The sequence below is a fragment of the Diabrotica virgifera genome, chromosome 6, assembly GCF_917563875.1.
Source record: "Diabrotica virgifera virgifera chromosome 6, PGI_DIABVI_V3a".
NCBI lineage: Eukaryota > Metazoa > Arthropoda > Insecta > Coleoptera > Chrysomelidae > Diabrotica > Diabrotica virgifera.
Genome location: NC_065448.1, coordinates 83,008,525 through 83,027,461, shown reverse-complemented (window position 1 = coordinate 83,027,461; position 18,937 = coordinate 83,008,525). Strand labels below are relative to the sequence as shown.

The 18,937-nt window shown below is 31.9% G+C and overlaps 1 protein-coding gene across 3 annotated transcripts in view; it reads right to left on the bottom strand.

Moving 5' to 3' along the window:
- Nucleotides 1–18,937, bottom strand: part of LOC114339999 (zinc finger protein 883-like) — an 81,958-nt gene that overhangs the window by 45,438 nt on the left and 17,583 nt on the right. The gene's annotated exons all lie outside the window — the stretch shown is intronic.

Genomic DNA, 18,937 nt, shown 5'->3' with positions numbered 1-18,937 from the left:
AACCGATTTCCGTGCCGACTATACTCAAATAGCTAAATGGCTTAAATGTTTTATGTATAAACCCAACTGATCTCAACAATTACCCGAGTGTGCAGCAAAAAAAAGATTAAGTAATTGTATGTTGGTGTTGCCATAACTGAATTTGGCTTGGAGTTTACTGCTATTTCATGTACTTCATCAATACTTTTAAACAAACTAAAAGAAAATTTTTGATAGTCCATTATATTTTTATCCTTAATATTAATGTGGATAAATAATGCATTACTAAATATTAATAAATACATTACTAAATAAATAAATGTAATTGATGGATTCGACCATGACTTGATGGAAGTACATTTTATCTAACAATAAAATACTGAAAACTTTAGTTTTCAATACTTAGAAAGTCTGCATTTTTAAAGTCTCTAACTGAATAGGTTGAGGTATGTGGAGCTGTTTGTCACAAGTTGGTCATTCAGTATTTTTCAATTTAATAATTTCCATAGATTCTAATAAAGACGGCTTAACCGTTTCAGTGCGGCGTTAAATAGTAGGGAATTGTGCTGTGTGGCCCTACTCTGCTTAATTAAAAGTCAATGGGACGAGAGCACACTTTCGCATTTTATCAACCATTAACAAAGGCAGCACTTTCCCCATTGAAAGGGTTAAGGCCTTTATTTTGAATATGAAACTGTTCTTTTGAACAGTCACCACATGTCAATGTCTTTCAGTTCTTATTGTTCTTCAAGTATTTGTTTAAGTTGTTGCTAGTTCTGAAAGCTGGTGTTATTCCTTTTTTTTATTTTTTATGCATTTGTCTATTTTTATTGATATCTTGCCTGTATACAGTGATGAGCGCGCTAATAATCGGAAAAATACCGCAAAAGATAGAAAACATAATACATTATGAAACAAAAAGAAAGGAAACTAGTGGAGGTGGAAATTATCGTTATAAACGTATAAATTATCATTACATTACATAGTTTCCCACCTTTAGACGTATCAGGAGTATGAAAACTGTCACTATGACAGTAGAATTTTATAAAATACTCCTGTCACAGACGTCTAAAGGTGGGGAACCATGTAATGTAATGTTAATTTATACGTTTATAGCGATAATTTCTACCTTCACTAGTTTCATCACTTTTTGTTTTTCGCAATGTATTATGTTTTCCATATTTTGCGTTATTTTGCCGGTTATTAGCGCGCTCATCACTGTATATTCGCGGTGTGCAAGTACTTGGAGGGGATACGAGAAACGATCGTGCGCGAATAGCGGAGAAATATTGCAACTTTCTTAAATAATTCATATTGTCAATTGAAATTGTCAAATTGACGTATATTCCATACCTACTGTCATTGAAGAAGAAAAATTATATATTGCTCCACAATATTGATATGATATGCAATTATTATATAAAGGTAAATTTAATTAATTGTATTTTGCTTGCAGTACTCCATTTTAATAACTAATTTTATTTACTACATACAATTGTTTACCGTTTAATCACATAACCTCATCTTACTTTTTCTTCTTATAATTTTTTTGGGCTATGGCCTTGACAATTTTCCAGCAACCAGGACTAATAAGCGGATATTGCGAAACCAGGTAATATAATTAAAACTGCGAAAAATGTTGCTGAGGTATGAAACCAGCTGTCGCTTTTCCGAACTTGCACGGTCCCAATAATAGAGCAGAAGGTATACTCCGTCCCAAACTCTTTTTTTTGTGAGTCATTAATTTTGACGTCATATAGAATTTTAAGAATGTCGCAAACTATTACATGACATTTTAGTTAAATCTGACAGAATATTAATATTTAAAATAGTTTAACCTAGAAATTACAATTATCATTTTACCATATGGTCGATTATTTTTGTGTCAAATTATCTTATTCGCCTCATTGATTGGTTATCTATTTAGAATATTGTAATCGCCAACCAATTATACATCTACAAGTATAAATCCGTTTTAATATGCAAATACCCATCATAGTATAGTATAAAACAGATTTAGAAAATGTAACATACTTTTCTTTTGTTTGAGCGATTGCAGAAACATGTTCGCCTTTTGTTGTTAATTCTTTAATAAATAAATGATTATCGTAATTTGATAAATTATGTAAAAAAAAATGGAATAAAATGAGGTACTTGATAATTTAGATTACATGAGCTGTGACTCACGTCGCGATATCTTCCGCTTAGATGAGAATGCTCGTGAATTCTGGTATCCGAAGAAGAAAATGGCCTCTGGCAGATAAAAAATTCGGTGGTCGTCAGGAACAATTCTTTTTCCTCTGGAGTCAGCGGGATCATTGGTTTGACATGCTTGAGGTGATGGTGGTATAGATTAATAGCTACGGCGTCCAACTTTTCAACAAAAACCCTGGCGGCGTCTTCTCCTTCATATATTTCGAGTTTTGAGAGTGAGTCATCGAAATTACACTTGAGGTAGAACGCGAACAAATAAGGCACGTGTTCTGCAACTTTGATTGTGTAAGATTGACCATCTGATGGCTCACAATGTTGTATCGGCTTCAGAATCGACTCAAAATCAGCATAAATTACGAAAGGATGTGGGCAAGTCCTCTCGATATTAACAAATTTTAGTACATTTGCTGGACGAACTTCGCCAATCTTGTTAACCCTCAGCTCAGTGGATGGAAGTACTGTTGATATATGTGAGCAATCATGTTATTGGTGACGAGTTAGCTTTTCTAAAGTTGGAAAGGTTTGAAGGCAGCCATCACACAAATATTTTTTCCCAACATGAGTTGTTTTTTGAGTTTTTACCAAGCGATACAAGTCTGTTATGAGGCAATAATGACTCACGTCTTTGTCGTTTATCAATAAAATATTAACATGTGTTGGTTTATGGGACTTAGTGTAATGAAGAGGTCCTACAACTTCATACTGCATCTTATTTTCTTTAAAATACGATTGAAGACCATAAACGTTAATTGATATATTATTAAGTGCCTCAAATTTCCCAATATCTTTCAACTTAACTGGGAAAGTAATGTTATCGAAATTCAAAATTGTATCAATTGGTGGGTACGACTCTGGTATCGTGGGATCGCCATTACTAGGAAATATCCCGGATATAACACAATAAGCAAAACACTTGCTATCTTTGTTTTGAATATTTAAAATTGCACCTTTCCTTTTAATAGCTGATGGAAGAGGGACGTAAGATGACGCAGAAATGGTACTGAATTTATTAATGTTAACATCTAGGAATAAAATTTCTTGTAGTGCCCAATTTGAGTCTTTTTCTTGGAATTCTGATGCCTGGGTCATTATTGCTTCAGTAAAATAATCAAACATCTCAAATATATCAGTGCTTAGGGTGATGATTTTATTAGATGTATTCATTGACTTAAGTCTGAAATATCATTATCAGGTTTATAGAACATCGCAAAAAGTCCACAGTTAACTTTAAGAGCTATGTGTTGATGAAGATATTCACTGAGAATTCGGCATACTTTTTGTTTAATATCCTTCATGAAGCCTGATTAGTTAATTTTATTAGTTTGACTCATAAACCGACATGAGGCTATTCTTCTTTTAAATGCGTGTGTTAGTTTAGTGACACCATTGTCTAACACTTCAAAATCCAGCGGTGTTATTCTTTTTGTAGGGATACGACAAGCAGCATCACAAGACCGAACTTGATGTCTTTGCAAATCACTATTTCGTGTAAAAGTCTTTCCGCACTTCTCACACAAATACACACTTGAGTGTTTTGGCATACAATTACATGACGATGTAAATTGTATGAGCGAATGAAAGTTTTACCAAACACATTAATTCATTTCTACGGTGAAAAATAAAACTGATCATATCCAAACATATTCACCTTTTAAATACCCCTTACCCCCATCACAACAGCTATACACCTTTTAAGGATCCAGCTTGAGTTGTATAAAACAGGAGTAACATTAAATCAGGTGCAGTTGTACGTAAACGGATGACACTTGCACTCAAAAGTTATTATTTATAACTAGAGGCTTTTAGATTTCTAAAACGATGTGCCAGCTGTCACTCGTAATGACCCAGGTGTGCAAAACGGATATTTATGAGGCCGCGTGCAGTTATACGCAACCTGATGACAAGTGAACTCGATAACTACATAGCCTTTTTGGATTTCTAAAAATGGTGGTGTGAATATATAAATTGGGACCATATACTGGATTACCACACTCATACAGAGATACATCGCGAGTTAATGAGTTAAGTGAACGACACTCACCAGAACATATGTGTAGTTAAGTACCGCTCGCCTTGTAGAGGGTTGAAGTCTACAACATAGACCATAGTGAAACGATATTACGAAGCCAACGTGTAGTAGTTTCAGAATTTACGTGATTATTCAGGTCAGATAGGAGTTCAAACTAGTGAGGGAAAAATGGATTTTATTGATCAAGATATACCAGATAGTGTGGATAAAAGTTACGCGTGTTGAAGACATTAATGGCATTCAGTTTTTGAATGAATATGCGTTTGGGACGGTTTGCCTGACGCAATATTTATATTTTGTAAATCAGCAACGATTATGTTGCACATGTTTCGCTGCTATGGTGTTGGATGACAATACCATTACAACAGGTCGTCTGATAACAGAACGGTTATCCGAAAAAATTAGTGATTTGGAGGTATTCCAATTTTCTTGTCACATGTGTAAGCACCCTCTTTGGACGTTATCAGTCATTCGACAGTGTAAATTTTGTACAAAAGGTTTAAGATAAAAGTATTTTTTAATTTTAATGTAGTTTTAAAATATATAATAATAATTTACATCTCTTTTTATTACTAATATAACTTAGTTATTATGTATAATTTCAATAAATAATCATGATTCTGTGTTATTTTTATTATTTAACCATTATTAAAATTAAATCACTACAAATTTTTTGTACGCCATCCTAATAAATTAAAAAAAGTTGCTTGGAACTCTGCTATTATGCACCCGCTGTTACGCTATACACAACCAGATGGCGCGAGAAACACCATTTCAGTTTTAAAAACAACTTTTTTTTAATTTATTCATATTTACTGTGGAATATGGTCCTTAGTTTGCCTGATGGATCGTGTGTGAATGTAATTTTTTGCGAATCTGTTTATAAATAGTGAATATTATACTTACTCTTTTGTTAACGATATGTGTAGTTTAAAATTGGAATATACTATTAAAAAGGTAAATACAAATATTAGATTTTTTAATAAAAATGGTATAAAAATGCAGTAGTTACTCGGCTATTAGAATTTCCAGGGTATAAGAATACTTTTGCTTGACGGATATTAAATAAATTGTGTCTATCGAATTGTGTTTTTTTAATGATATTCTTATAGTAAAACAACTTTACTCATTCAACAATGCAAGTCATTAAATTTGTATCTAAAAGTAGAGTAAACAAAATAGTCCAGGCACATAAATATTTTATTTAAAAATTTAAACACTAAATTACATACAGTTACTTAATAAAAAAATAAAACACATTAGTTTATAACTTTTTTTACTAAACATCATGATTTTATTAGAAAGTTAAGAAGATTGTTATAAATATTAGCATGTTTTTAATTGTGTCGGTAATTATAAGTACTATAAATTTTTGTTCAAAAAATTTCAAGCTTTTATCATTATATGTTTGAAACACATGAGAGGAGCTTGAAAAGAATTTTTATTAATAGGGCAAACGACTATATAGACGTTTTCACCGATTATCATGTGTTTCGAGCTTCTGTCATAAGTTGCATAATATCACGGATTATATGACAGAAGCTCTAAATAGATGACTGTGAATAAACAACCCTATTTTTAAAGGTAAAAAAGTATTTCAGGAAATTAAATTTTATTATTTATCATAAATTTTTGGTAAAAAATGCAAGTACTGCTTAAAATATTTACTATTAGATTTTAAAATTGTTTTATACGCAAGCTGTGAAGGAGTTAATAAATATACACGCATATATAATTATGTGCTTATATTTATTGATTTAAGAGTAAAAAGCAACATTTTATTTCACAATCTATATAATTTTTAAATAGTATATTTCTTAAAATGTTTACACCGATCGCAAAAAAATATTCTAAATTAATAGCTTTATTTTTAAATAGATGAAGCAATGTTATTCTAATCGATACATTGTACATACCACTAATCTCACAACATTGCTTAATCTACTTAAAGATGTTATATGATGTTTGACTTTACATAACTTTTTCTCTAATTTTTCATTTTTTAGTTGAATTTTTTTTATTTGTTTATTTAAAGCTATTAATTTACATTTATTTTTTTTTTACCTGTTTTTCCAGGTTGTTTTGTTTCTTATGTTTTATACGTAACACCTTCTCGTTTATTTTTCTAATCCTGCTTAATAAGGGTTCCAGTGTTGAGTTATATTTATTCGCTGCTTCACAAATATCGTCTATATCGCCGTTCCGGATCAGCTACATCTTCTTCTGTCTCGCCCCGTTCTGGGTTGTTGTACTCATCATCAGTCACATCCGCGTAATCCATTTCTTTTTGTTTCGTACTCTCCATATCACAAAAATCTGAATCATTGTCTCCACCACTCACATCCGCGTAATCCCTTTCATGTTTTTTCGTACTCTCCATATTACGCAAATCTGAAACATTGTCTCCTTCATTATCACGAACAAAACATATTATATGTTGGAGAGTGGTTTCTCTTCATACGAATTTACTCTAGGCGGAACTGTTGAACAAGTGCAAATTAATGTTTCAAGTGGAAATGTAGTGATATCCTCTAAGTCAGTTAATAAAGAGTATAAATATGAACAATTACCAGGAGTAAAGATTTTTAAAGGTGATACAATTTCTTTTAAACTAGATACAGATTCTACTTTTGTAGTATATATCACCCTTCGTTGTCCTTTAGAAAAAGATGTCAAACATTAAATCACAAGTCGTACACGAATTGCATAAACCAGCAAGAAAAAATTATAGAAGAAGACATGTAATTGTAAAAGGATTAAACGATCTTATTCAAGCAGATTTAGCCGTAATGATTCCTTATGCCAAATAAAATAATGGATACCAATATATTCTCATTGTTATAAATGCATTTAGCAAATTTGTGTGGGCAGAGCCGGTTAAACGAAAAACAGGAATTGAGATAACTAGAGCGATGGAAAAATTTTTAAATCAAATGAAAATATTTCCAAAAAACCTTCAAACAGATTTGGGTAAAGAGTTTTACAATTCCCACTTTCTCAAGATCATGAGGTCACGTGGTATTAACCACTACAGTACTTTCTCAAATTTAAAAGCCTCTATTGCTGAAAGAGTAATACGAACAATAAAATCAATGTTGTGGAGGCAGTTCAGTTTGCAAGGTATGTACTTACAAATGGTTGAATAATCTTCCTGATATAGTAGAAAAATATAATAATACTATACATTCGACTAAAAGTGCCATTCCTAACAAAGTTAATGAAAAGAATGCCAGGAATATAACCGCCTATAATTACCTTAAAACCATTGACCCCAGGAAACGTAAATTAAAAGTTACGTCCGAATTTCGAAATATAGACATTTGTTTACTAAGGGTTATTTGACCAACTGGACCAATGAGACTTTTAGAATAAGAAAAGTCAAGCAGACAAATCCAGTTACTTATTTGTTGGAAGATTCACGCAAAGAAGAAATTCAAGGGGAGTTTTATAGCGAAGAATTAGAGAAAACCCTGTATCCTGATGTCTACTTAGTTGAGAAGGTATTAAAAAGAAAAGGTAACAAGGTATTTGTGAAATGGCTGGGAATGGATAATACTCATAACTCATGGATTGATAAAACTAATGTAATATAATATTTAAATAAATATTTTTTTTACAAATGTGTTTTATTTTTTACATTTTACAAATTATCCAATTTTCCTAAATAAATCAAGTACAGTGGAACCCCGATAAGTCGGCCTCCGATAACCCGGAAGTCCGGCTAACCCGGATCGATTTTCATCAGATAAAATAAAAATGTTTTCACTTTGACTGAGTCTTTTACCAAGAAATAAACAATAATGTATACAACTGTACGTAATTTAGATGTACTGAACATAAGTATTTCATTTTTTTGGCAATTGTAATTAAGTTTATCTGTAAGAGTACCGTATTTTATTAATTTTTACCATATTCTCCGGCTAACCCGGATTTTCGATAACCCGGATCGGCCGCGGTCCCGATTAATCCGACTTATCGAGGTTCCACTGTATATTCAAATGGGAAATAAGCCACAATTTTACCTAAAAATGATTTTATTAACGTTTCGACGCCCAAGTCGGGTGTCGTTGTCAAAATACAAAATAATACTAAATAAATAAAAATGTTGTTGCTTAGTAAAAAATTCTTCTAATAATTTATTTAATCTGACTCATTTATATCGGCAATTCAGACACGTATTATTCATTTGAAAGTAGACGACTTTAAAATGATATTGCCAATATTGATGAGTTGCGTTCCTGGGACGACTTTACTAAAAGATAGTTCATTCGATTACATGAAATCAATCCCAACTCAAGAATATCCGCCACAAAAAAATCATAGCATTTAATCTGTCTTTAAAAAGACAACCAAATGCAACGGTGGCACTGAAATTCTCGCGTTAGAGATTCCATAGTAAATCACGAGGGAAAACCAGGAAAAACCTCGTGATACTATCCCGACATCGTAAGTATTTGGGTTTACATTTAGTTTACTCTCAAAACTAATACCAAATTCTGACTTGATATTTTAAATTTTAAATAATACTAAAATACTAAATATGTACTAACTCGATATGTTACTGATTTACTAATTGTGGTATTTTCTTTCTTTTGACTTCCTCCTTTAATATGGGTAACCACATCCTACTGCATTCTACCGAGGAATTTGCGACACAATTGGTTTCATTTAGCATAATTAGAGCCGCTTCTTTGATTTTTCTCTTTTTACTATCTGCTTCTTTTAGGACTATACTTGAATCTCTCCACTGAACTCTATGTTCATTATCCTAAATAAATATTTATACAACTTTTTATTTCGAACTAATTTTATTTTTATACTTTACATGTAATATAGGATTAATAATTTTTGCATTTTTTCTATTCTACGATTAAATCTTGCTCGGTCAACAGCAACGACTTCCCAATATTTGGTTCTGCAAGGACAATTGGCTTCAATGTAGACTTCAATGGATACACACATCTTCGTTAAAGTTGACCATTAAAAAGTCCTGGATATCTGTAGAGTAACTCTAAAGCTATCCCATAAGTTGTCTTATTTATATTCTTAATAGGCTCCATAATTTTAAGCCCGGATTCAATCGGGTTTTCGGAATCTACCCCCAGCTTTAATATTTCTAGAATGTTGGTAAATTCTTCCTTCTTCAAGGTTTCTAAATGGTAGTTAATGAGTGGTAACATCGTCCATATTGAAGCAATAGAATTAGAACCCAAAATAATGTGTTTCGCCTTTGATAATTTTGAGAGCTAACATGCATGGTAATTGCATAAATACCACTTTAAAGGTCTTATCTCTAATGGTTGGTTGGTAAATTCCACCCATAAAACTATCAATCACACTTTTATGGGATAAAAAGTTAACCCACTCCGTTTGACTGAATAATACACAATCATGTTTGTATCCACTGATAACAATACTTGGTTGAAAGTTGAATTCGTGTGCCAAACAAATCGATATATATATTTTGTATTTGATGGATTTAAAAAATAACGATGTTCGGCTAAAAATACGTTAGACATTTGAACTTTAGCATTCATTGTAGAAGACTAAATAACACATACTATTTCAGTTTATTATACCATATCCCCCACTATTTAATTATTAGACAAACACTTATTGTGTAGTTGGGAAATTAATTATTTGGGAAACATATGCAGACGACACAGCTGTGCGGGCCACATGCGTGACACAGCTGCCGGAAACAGGTGTACATGCTCCACTATTAATTACCTATATCGTGAGTATGCCCGAAACAGCCTGCGCGACAGCTGTGCGGACCACCTGCGCGACACAGCTGCTAGAAACAGCTGCCGTAAACAGGTGTACGTGCTACGCCGACACCTCTATCTCTCTACTTCTAAGTATTATTGAAGTGTTCGAAGGTTTTAACCAATTAAAAAACAAGTCTTCATTTGGCACAGATGGTGTTCCTGCTCTTTTAATTAAATGTTGCAAATTTACTTTAGCCTATCCCATTTTATATTTGTTTAACTTGTCTTTGGAAACAGAAAAATTTCCTGATTTTTGGAAGGATAGTTTTATTACACCAATTTTTAAATCAGGTGATAGGGAGAATATTAAAAACTACAGAGGGGTATATGCATACAATCAACATTACCTAAATTGTTGGATAAATTAGTGACCCGTCACTTAAATTGGGCATGTAAAAATGTAATTATACCATGGTAACAGCATGGTTTTCAATCAAGTAAATCTACTGTTACAAATTTACTTTGTCATCACAGTTTTATATTAGAGGCTATTGAAAAGGGATTACAAGTTGATTGTATTTACACAGACTTCTCTAAAGCCTTCGATAGAGTCAATCATGACCTACTTGTATATAAGTTGAAGAATCTTGGTTTAGGGAATGGCATTGTGACCTGGTTCAGTAGCTTTCTTTATGGTCGTCAACAACGGGTTAAATTGGCAGTTATATATCTAATGAAATTCAGGTTCATTCAGGAGTACCACAAGGCTCACATTGTGGACCATTATTATTTAACCTCTTAATCAATGATCTATCATCTGTAATTGAAAATGTTAGCTTTCTACTCTTTGCTGATGACTTAAAATTATTTCACATTGTAGAGAACTTATTGGATAGTAAAATTCTACAAAATGACTTGGATAAAGTATATGAATGGTCTACTTCCAACAATTTAGTATTAAATATCGACAAATGTCATATTAGTTTCTCAAAACTAACACTACAGATAAATGTGTTGTCCAGAGTTGATGAGATGAGAGATCTAGGAGTAATTTTTGATAAACAATTAAATTTTAAATCTCAACTGCATGTTGTATCATCTAATGCTAACAGATCTCTAGGTTTTGTAAAAAGGAATACAAAAGTTTTTTCTGTATCCGTTCTTCGAGTTTTATATTGTTCAATAGTTCGATCATCCCTAGAGTATGCTTCCATTATTTGGTCTCCTTATTATGAGGTTGACAAAGTCTTAATTGAGAATATTCAAGTACATTTTGCTCGATACGCTAGATTTAAATTGCAGATTCTCAATAATTTTAACAACAATGATGTTCTTCAGCATTTGAATTTGTCACTTCTTGTAAATAGATGAATAAAACTAGAAATGCTTTTTATCTATAAAGTAATTAACAGCTGAATTACTATCGGAAATCCGAATTAATACAACCAGTTACAACTTACGAAATCCTTCTTTATTCTATATTGGGTATCACCGTACTAATTATGGTAGAAATGATCCGATGGCTAGAGCTCTTAGGCACTTTAACACATATACTGTTGATCCATTTTTTAGTTCAATTTAGTTTAGTTTGTTTATGGTGTTACATCATATTTTTAACACATTTTATATTGTTTTTATTGTATATGTTAGAATTTAACTATGTCAAGTACTTTATAATTCATTGTATTCCTTTTTTGAACAATGGTGAAACCGTTAATAAATAAATAAATAAATTACCAGACTGCAAAACGAACATGAGTAGTCCGTATTTCATAAACCTACCCGTACTGACACAACTATATAGAATTCATCATCCCATCCTACAAAACATAAATTAGCAGTCTACCATAGCATGATACATAGATTGACAGAAATTCCCATTTCAAAAAATAACTTCAAGATAGATCTGAACATCATTAAGCCAATAGCAGTAAACAATGGTTACAACGAATAAATAATTAACAAAATTTTAAACCAAAAACTCCATAAGCCCTGAAATTAGTCTATCCACCACCATGTAAAAAACCCAGTACCTTCTGCTCACATATACAGGAAAGATATCAACAAAAATAGCCCAATACATAAAAAATAAAAAAGAAAGGAATATCACCAGCTTTCAGAAACTAGCAACAACTTAAGCAAATACATTAGGAACAATAACAACCCAAAGAGAAATAGTCCAGGAACCGAAGCTTTTCATCTCACAATTTTTACAGAATGGATCGATTTGCTTGAAAATTTGAGAATAATTAGTGGATTGTCCAAGGCCAAAATATATATGATGCCGAAAGGCGCTTTTACCATGGGGATGGTTGCCACCCCATCTCCGGGGTGGAAATTTTTTATTATGTTTTGACCGCAAAATTTGATAAAAACATTCATTCTAAGGAAAAAATGTTCTATACATTTTTTTGATAAAATTAATAGTTTTCAATTTATTCGCTATCGAATGTGTTAGTTTTATGTATATCGAAAAAATCAATGTTTTTCAATATACCTTGGAACTAAATAACCTACAATTACATGTTTAAACATTTTTTCATATCTCTGATACTAATCTTTTTATTCTGTAGAAAATGGCATTTTTTACCAAACTACAAAAATTCGTTATTCATTTTTAACTCCAGTTTTTTAAAAACTAATCATTCTAAGCCAGTCAAACTTCTAGAATCTATTAATAATACATAAATAAAGAAGAATGAATAAGGTCAATGACTAAAAACACTGCTAACTTACATTATTATGATTCCAATTGGATTTCTCCTTTTTTTTTTCAAAAAAATATATCGATTTTTTAACCGTAACTTTTTTTATTTTTTATCTTAGAAAGATTGGTAAAAATGAATTTTGTAGATTTTTACAAGATATTAAATATTTTTAAAATCCTCAGTCGCAAAAAGAGGTGACTTTGAAAGGGTTAGTAAAGGTGGTGTTTGCATGTTATTACAAGTTTTAATGGTCAATAGCTCACTCAATTTTTGCAGTAGAAAAAATTTTGCAAACCAGATTCTTGGGAATTAAATAAGCTACAATTTCATATTTAAACATTTTTTCATATCTCTGATGCTAATCTTTCTATTCTGAAGAGAAATCCATTTTTTCCAAACTTCAAAAATTCGTTATTTGCTTTTAACTCCATTTTTCTAAAAACTAATCATTCTAAGCCGGTCAAACTTTTAGAACCTATTATTAATACATAAATAAAGAAGACTAAATAAGGTCAATGACTAATTCTAATTAGGGTGGTGATTAGGGAGTTGCTACCGATCAATTTTTCAATGTTGTTCTGAAGCTATTTTCTTGTGGCATTTTTATAATCAAGTATATTCAAATGGGAAATAAGCCACAATTTTACCTAAAAATGATTTTATTTATTTTATTAACAACATTTTATTTATTTAGTATTATTTTGTATTTTGACAACGACACCCGACTTGGGCGTCGAAACGTTAATAAAATCATTTTTAGGTAAAATTGTGGCTTATTTCCCATTTGAATATACTTGATCAATTTTTCGCTGAAACAAATAGCGACTGACATTCTTTTCATTATAAGTCACTTAATTTTGGAGCTAGATTTTTTTTTATTTCTGGAGATAGATATTTTTAAATACTTCATTACTTGGACTAAAAGCAAATACAGATTGGTGTTTACAACCTGACATGTGGTGAATGTCCATAAACTTACATCATTCAGACTGGCAGAACCTTTGACAAATGGATAGCAGAACACAAAATGACTTTCAACAATATAAAAACAGATTCTACATATGCTCTTCACCTTCTAGATTTCTAGATCATAATCATTCTTTTTATGAACAGTTTCATATTCAAAATAAAGGCTTAAGCTATCTTTATTAGAATCTATGCAAATTAATGAATTGAAAAATACAGATATAAATCTGAATGACCAACTGGAGACAAACAGCTCCCCACTCCTCAACCTATTCAGTTAGAGACTTTAAAATGCAGACGAGGAAGACATGGATGGACCAGATCCAGGATATTGGGACCATGCAAGTTCCGCAAAGCGACAACTATTTCTACGCTCTGCAGCTTTATTCGCACTTTTAATTATATTGGCCAATTATATTAGTCCTGGTTACTGGACAATTGTCAAGGCCATAGTCCAAAAAAATAATAAGAAGAAAAAATAAGATTCAGGTTATGTTATTAAAACGTAAACAATTGTATGTAGTAAATAAAATTAGTTATTAAAATGCAGTACTGCAAGCAAAATACAATTAATTAAATTTACCTTTATATAATAATTGCATATCATATCAATATTGTGGAGCAACATATAATTTTTTTTCTTCAATGACAGCAGATATGAAATGTACGTCAATTTGACAATTTCAATTGACAATATGAATTATTTAAGAAAGTTGCAATATTTCTCCGCTATTCGCGCGTGATCGTTTCTCAATTCCTTTGCAAGTACTTGCACACCGCGAATAGGTGAAAGGGATGAAGAACGTCTGAGGGATATGAAGAACCTGGCCACCAATAAAAGCCATTGGAAGAAATGGATAAAAGGCGGAAGGCCGACATCCGACGCCCTGAAGGGCGGTAAGGATTATGAGAAAGAAGAAGAAATGCAGACAAAATCACTTGAGACAGGCACTCTGCCAAAACAGCTGTAGTGACATAGTTATAATAAATTTTGTGAAAGTATTGAAAACAAAAGTTTTCAGTTTTTATTGTTAAGCCTTTCTGTTCCAAAGCCAACTGTCTTTTAAAAAGTGTATACGTAAAGAAATAAAAGATCATTAATAATTAAAGTTTTTTCAATAGACAAAAATTTTAAATGATTATTTATTCTCTGATAAGAAGAAAATTGAGGCATATGTAATCTCCACTGACAAGTTCTCAAAAACCTATTCTGGACTGCTTCCAAAGATAAAATATGTGATCGATAATGAGGTAACCACACTGGTGAAACATACAATAGGATGCTGCGTACTAAAGATAAATACAAAGTCCTGGTGCGGGAGCACGCCAAATAGAATTCTATTTTGCTGACGTCACAAAATAGAATTTCATAATGGGAGAATCGACGGTTGCTAGGCAACGTGATGTCACTAAAATAGAATTCTATTTGGCGTGCTCCCGCACCTGAATGTAGAGGCAGAAAATTCTCTAGAGTTTCTAGTTATAAAACCTAAAGTTTTCAAAGCTCTACTAGTATAATAGATCTTAAGTGTGAGACAAAAGTCAAAGAACTGTCAAAAATTACTCCTAGATCCTTGATTTCACTAATTTTCTCTAAAGGAACAGAATTAATATTATAAACAAAATTTACAGGATTTGTTGATCTCGAGAAAGTTATTGTAAAACATTTGCGTGGATTTAAAGACATGACATTATTGGTAGCCCAATTAATAAAGTAATTTAAATCATCTTGTAACTTAAAACAGTCAGATAATTCAGAAATTTCCATAAATAATTTCAGGTCATCAGCAAATAATAAAAACTTACAATATTTAAAACATGAAGCTACATCGTTAATGAACATATTAAATAGTAAGGGTCCCAAATGTGATCCCTGTGGGACGCCAGAACTTGAGTTTATAGGAATCGAAGTAAAATTTTTTATTTTCACATACTGAATCCTGCATTGTAGGTAACTTTCCAACCAATTCACTAAATAGTGTGGAAATCCGATTTTAACGAGTTTTTGTAAGAGTAAATCGTGGTTCACTGTATCAAATGCCTTCGAAAAGTCAGTGTAAATCGAATCAACTTGGCACATATTCTGCAATTCCTTGGATAGATTTAAAAACCATTTGTTGAACATACAATGTTAGTGATATAATTTCTATCAGAAATTTTTTAAACTTAAACTTTGTTTGTTCTTTATATCGTAATGTTCTTTTTTTCCTTTAACTTATTAGCTTTGTTATCCAATACATATTATATTTGTTCTTTGTGTTGACACTGTTTATGGTTTTGCTTTTGTGTTTGTAATATTTTTTTTTTGTAATATTTTCTGAATTGGGCTTGCCCGTAAATAAATAAATAAATAAACCAAAATCATTGTATAATAATACAGTTTCTCTTCAATTGTGAACCAATTTAAAACCTGCAGCATAATATATGATACAGGTGTAAGTCGATTTGTTTTCAATATAATTCTCATGCCACGATTTTGTAGTTTTTGTAGTTGATTGAGTTTATTTAAATTAAACATATACAATATAGTTGCGCAGTACTCAAAATGTGGCTGAATAATTGAATTAAAAACTGTAATTTTAGCTTGAGTCGATATACTTTGTGATATTCGGCTAAAAAAATATAGTTTTTTCGTTATTTTCCGGACAATACAATCAAAATTATGATCAAAATTCAAACAACTATCAATTTGAAACCCCAAATATTTAACACATCTTACAATACCAATCTTTTCATTTTTTACTTGTAGCAGAATGTTATCAGTATTTAATTGGCTATATTTGTGTTTTGTTGTAAAAATCATTGCTTTAGTTTTGGAAAATTTAATTTTAATTTATTTGATGCCAAGTATTTAGCCATTTTTTCTAATGTATTATTCATTTTTTGGATCGCTACTTCAAGGTTAGTATCACTACAAGCTACAAAAGTATCATCCACAAAAAGATTAATAAATTCACTTTCTACATATAGGTCTATGTCATTTAGATACAATATAAATAAGAGAGGCCCCAATACGCTGCCTTGTGGTACCCCAACATTGATATAATGTTCAGAGGATAATGTCCCATCAAAACATACTATCTGCTTCCTATCACTAAGATAATCACTTAGCCATTTGTGTACTTTACCTATCAACCCATAATTTTGTAGTTTTGTTAGGAGTATTTGGCAATCAATGGTTTCAAAGGCTCTTTTAAAATCAAGAAAAACACCTACTACGTATCGGTTTTTATCAATATAGTTTTTAAGTTTACAGAGAGTCAATTGTAAAGCTGACTCACATGAATGTTTCTGTTGAAAACCGGACTGATTATTTATTAAAATTGAATTTGTTTCCCACGTGTTCTAGTAGTTGGTCATAAACTGCTATCTCTAATATTTTTCAATTGGGGGTAATGTATTAATGGGCCTAAATTCACTAGCTTTATTTGTATTCAAAATCTTCTGAATAGGAACAATTGTACTCACTTAAAAAAGTGTAGGAATTCTACCTGTCATTAGAGAAGTGTTTAAAAAATTCAGTATAACGTGACCAATTGATTCAAAAATTTCCCTCACCATCCTTGAATTTAATATTTCATGTATGGAGAACTTGTTGTCCATACTATAACTATTTTTAAAACTGTCTATAGACCCCAGGTCGACTCAGACTGAATAAAATGAGTACCTTGAGTAAAACCAGGGGTAATAATAGTTGGTTGAAGCGTAGCACTGGCCCTGTTACCTTCCTGTAGCACCTAGATATGGCAGACTACCCAGCTATACAGTAGAACCCTGATTATCCGTGCTCCTTGGGACCGGACGTTGGCACGGATAATTGAAAAGCACGGATATTCCGAACATTTATTTCTTCTTATAATACATATATACGTATATCCATACATATATACCTACCATAAAAAGAAAACAGAACAACTAAATCTTTCATTATGAGTCTCCCTCTCGGCGTATAGAGTTTCCGTCGAGTGATTTACAATGACGCTATTTTGATAAAACCTCAACAATGCAATTTAAGTAATACAAAATCATAGGACGGATAATCCGCAGCCCGGATAATCCGCACATGGATAATCAGGGTTCTACTGTACTTCCAAAGCCACATGAGCGGTATAAAACGGGAGACTATTATTTATTATATTTATAAGGCAATGGGACTCTAAACATGAAAAAATCTTTGGAATTGAGGGATCAACATGCAAATTAAGGCCCGGGATAGAAAGAGTTAAATAAATAATGTAAGCTTATCAGTTTTTACTTTTTTACACTTACAATTAATATCTAACTCAATGTTAATTGTTGCTAACATAGTTTTGTGCTAATAATTTTGGTGAAATATCTGTGAAAATCGTAAAATTCGCCGATATTTGCGTTTATTGAGGATCCAATAATCTACAGCGTTGCCAGTTATTCGCTCCGTTGTTTCTTTATAGTGATGGAGGATTTAAAGTGCGGATTTTGTGATCAGACCTGTTATTTTAAAGAGAGTAAAACTCTGTTGTTTGGATGTGCTTATGATAATTGCGAGAAAGTATCATGTAAAGAGTGTAGCAAGATTTCCTCTCAAGAAATAAGATGTGCAATTGCTAAAACCAGAACCATTATAATATGGTGCAAAGATTGCATAAATCAGTTCTCTAGCGCTAAAATTGATGGCCCGATTAGAGACCTCGAAAATGCTGAACTAACCATTCCGCAATTATCAGATGCCATAAAAGAAATTGTAAAATGTGAACTTAGTGAGGTTATGAAGATTATGGAACAGAATCTTCAAGAAAAGCTTGTAATGACGTCTAAAATGGTGATTGAAAGCAACAAGGACTTGGTGAAATTTTGAGTGATAGTTCGAAACAAAATCAAGTGAAACTTTCGAGTGATGCTTCGAAACTGAATCAGAGGTCTACAGAAAGACGGGTTATCGTGGCAACGCCAACCTCCCCTCCTTCATTGACAGAGGACAATGACGGATCGAAATCAGCTGGCCAGGCAGAGAAAGCCAGCGTTGCCAGTTCTTCCTCTTCTAATTCCAACTTGTCAAAAGACCAGAAGACCTTGGGCCAACATTGGATAACCTCGGGCCAAAGCAAACATAAAAAAAAGAAGAAATAAACAAAAACAAAGATTCTGCTGATAATGACCAAGAATTTACCCTGGTACAGAGAAGAAAGGCCCGGAGAAATGACCAAAACTTCGTTTTGGGTAAAGCGAATTTCCAAGGAGATGAAAATTTTGCTAGTTCTTCTCATAAAGCATATTTTTATCTTGGTCGCATAAAAGTGGGTATTACACCCACCTTTATTGAACAACACGTTAAGAAGCAATGCCCGAATATT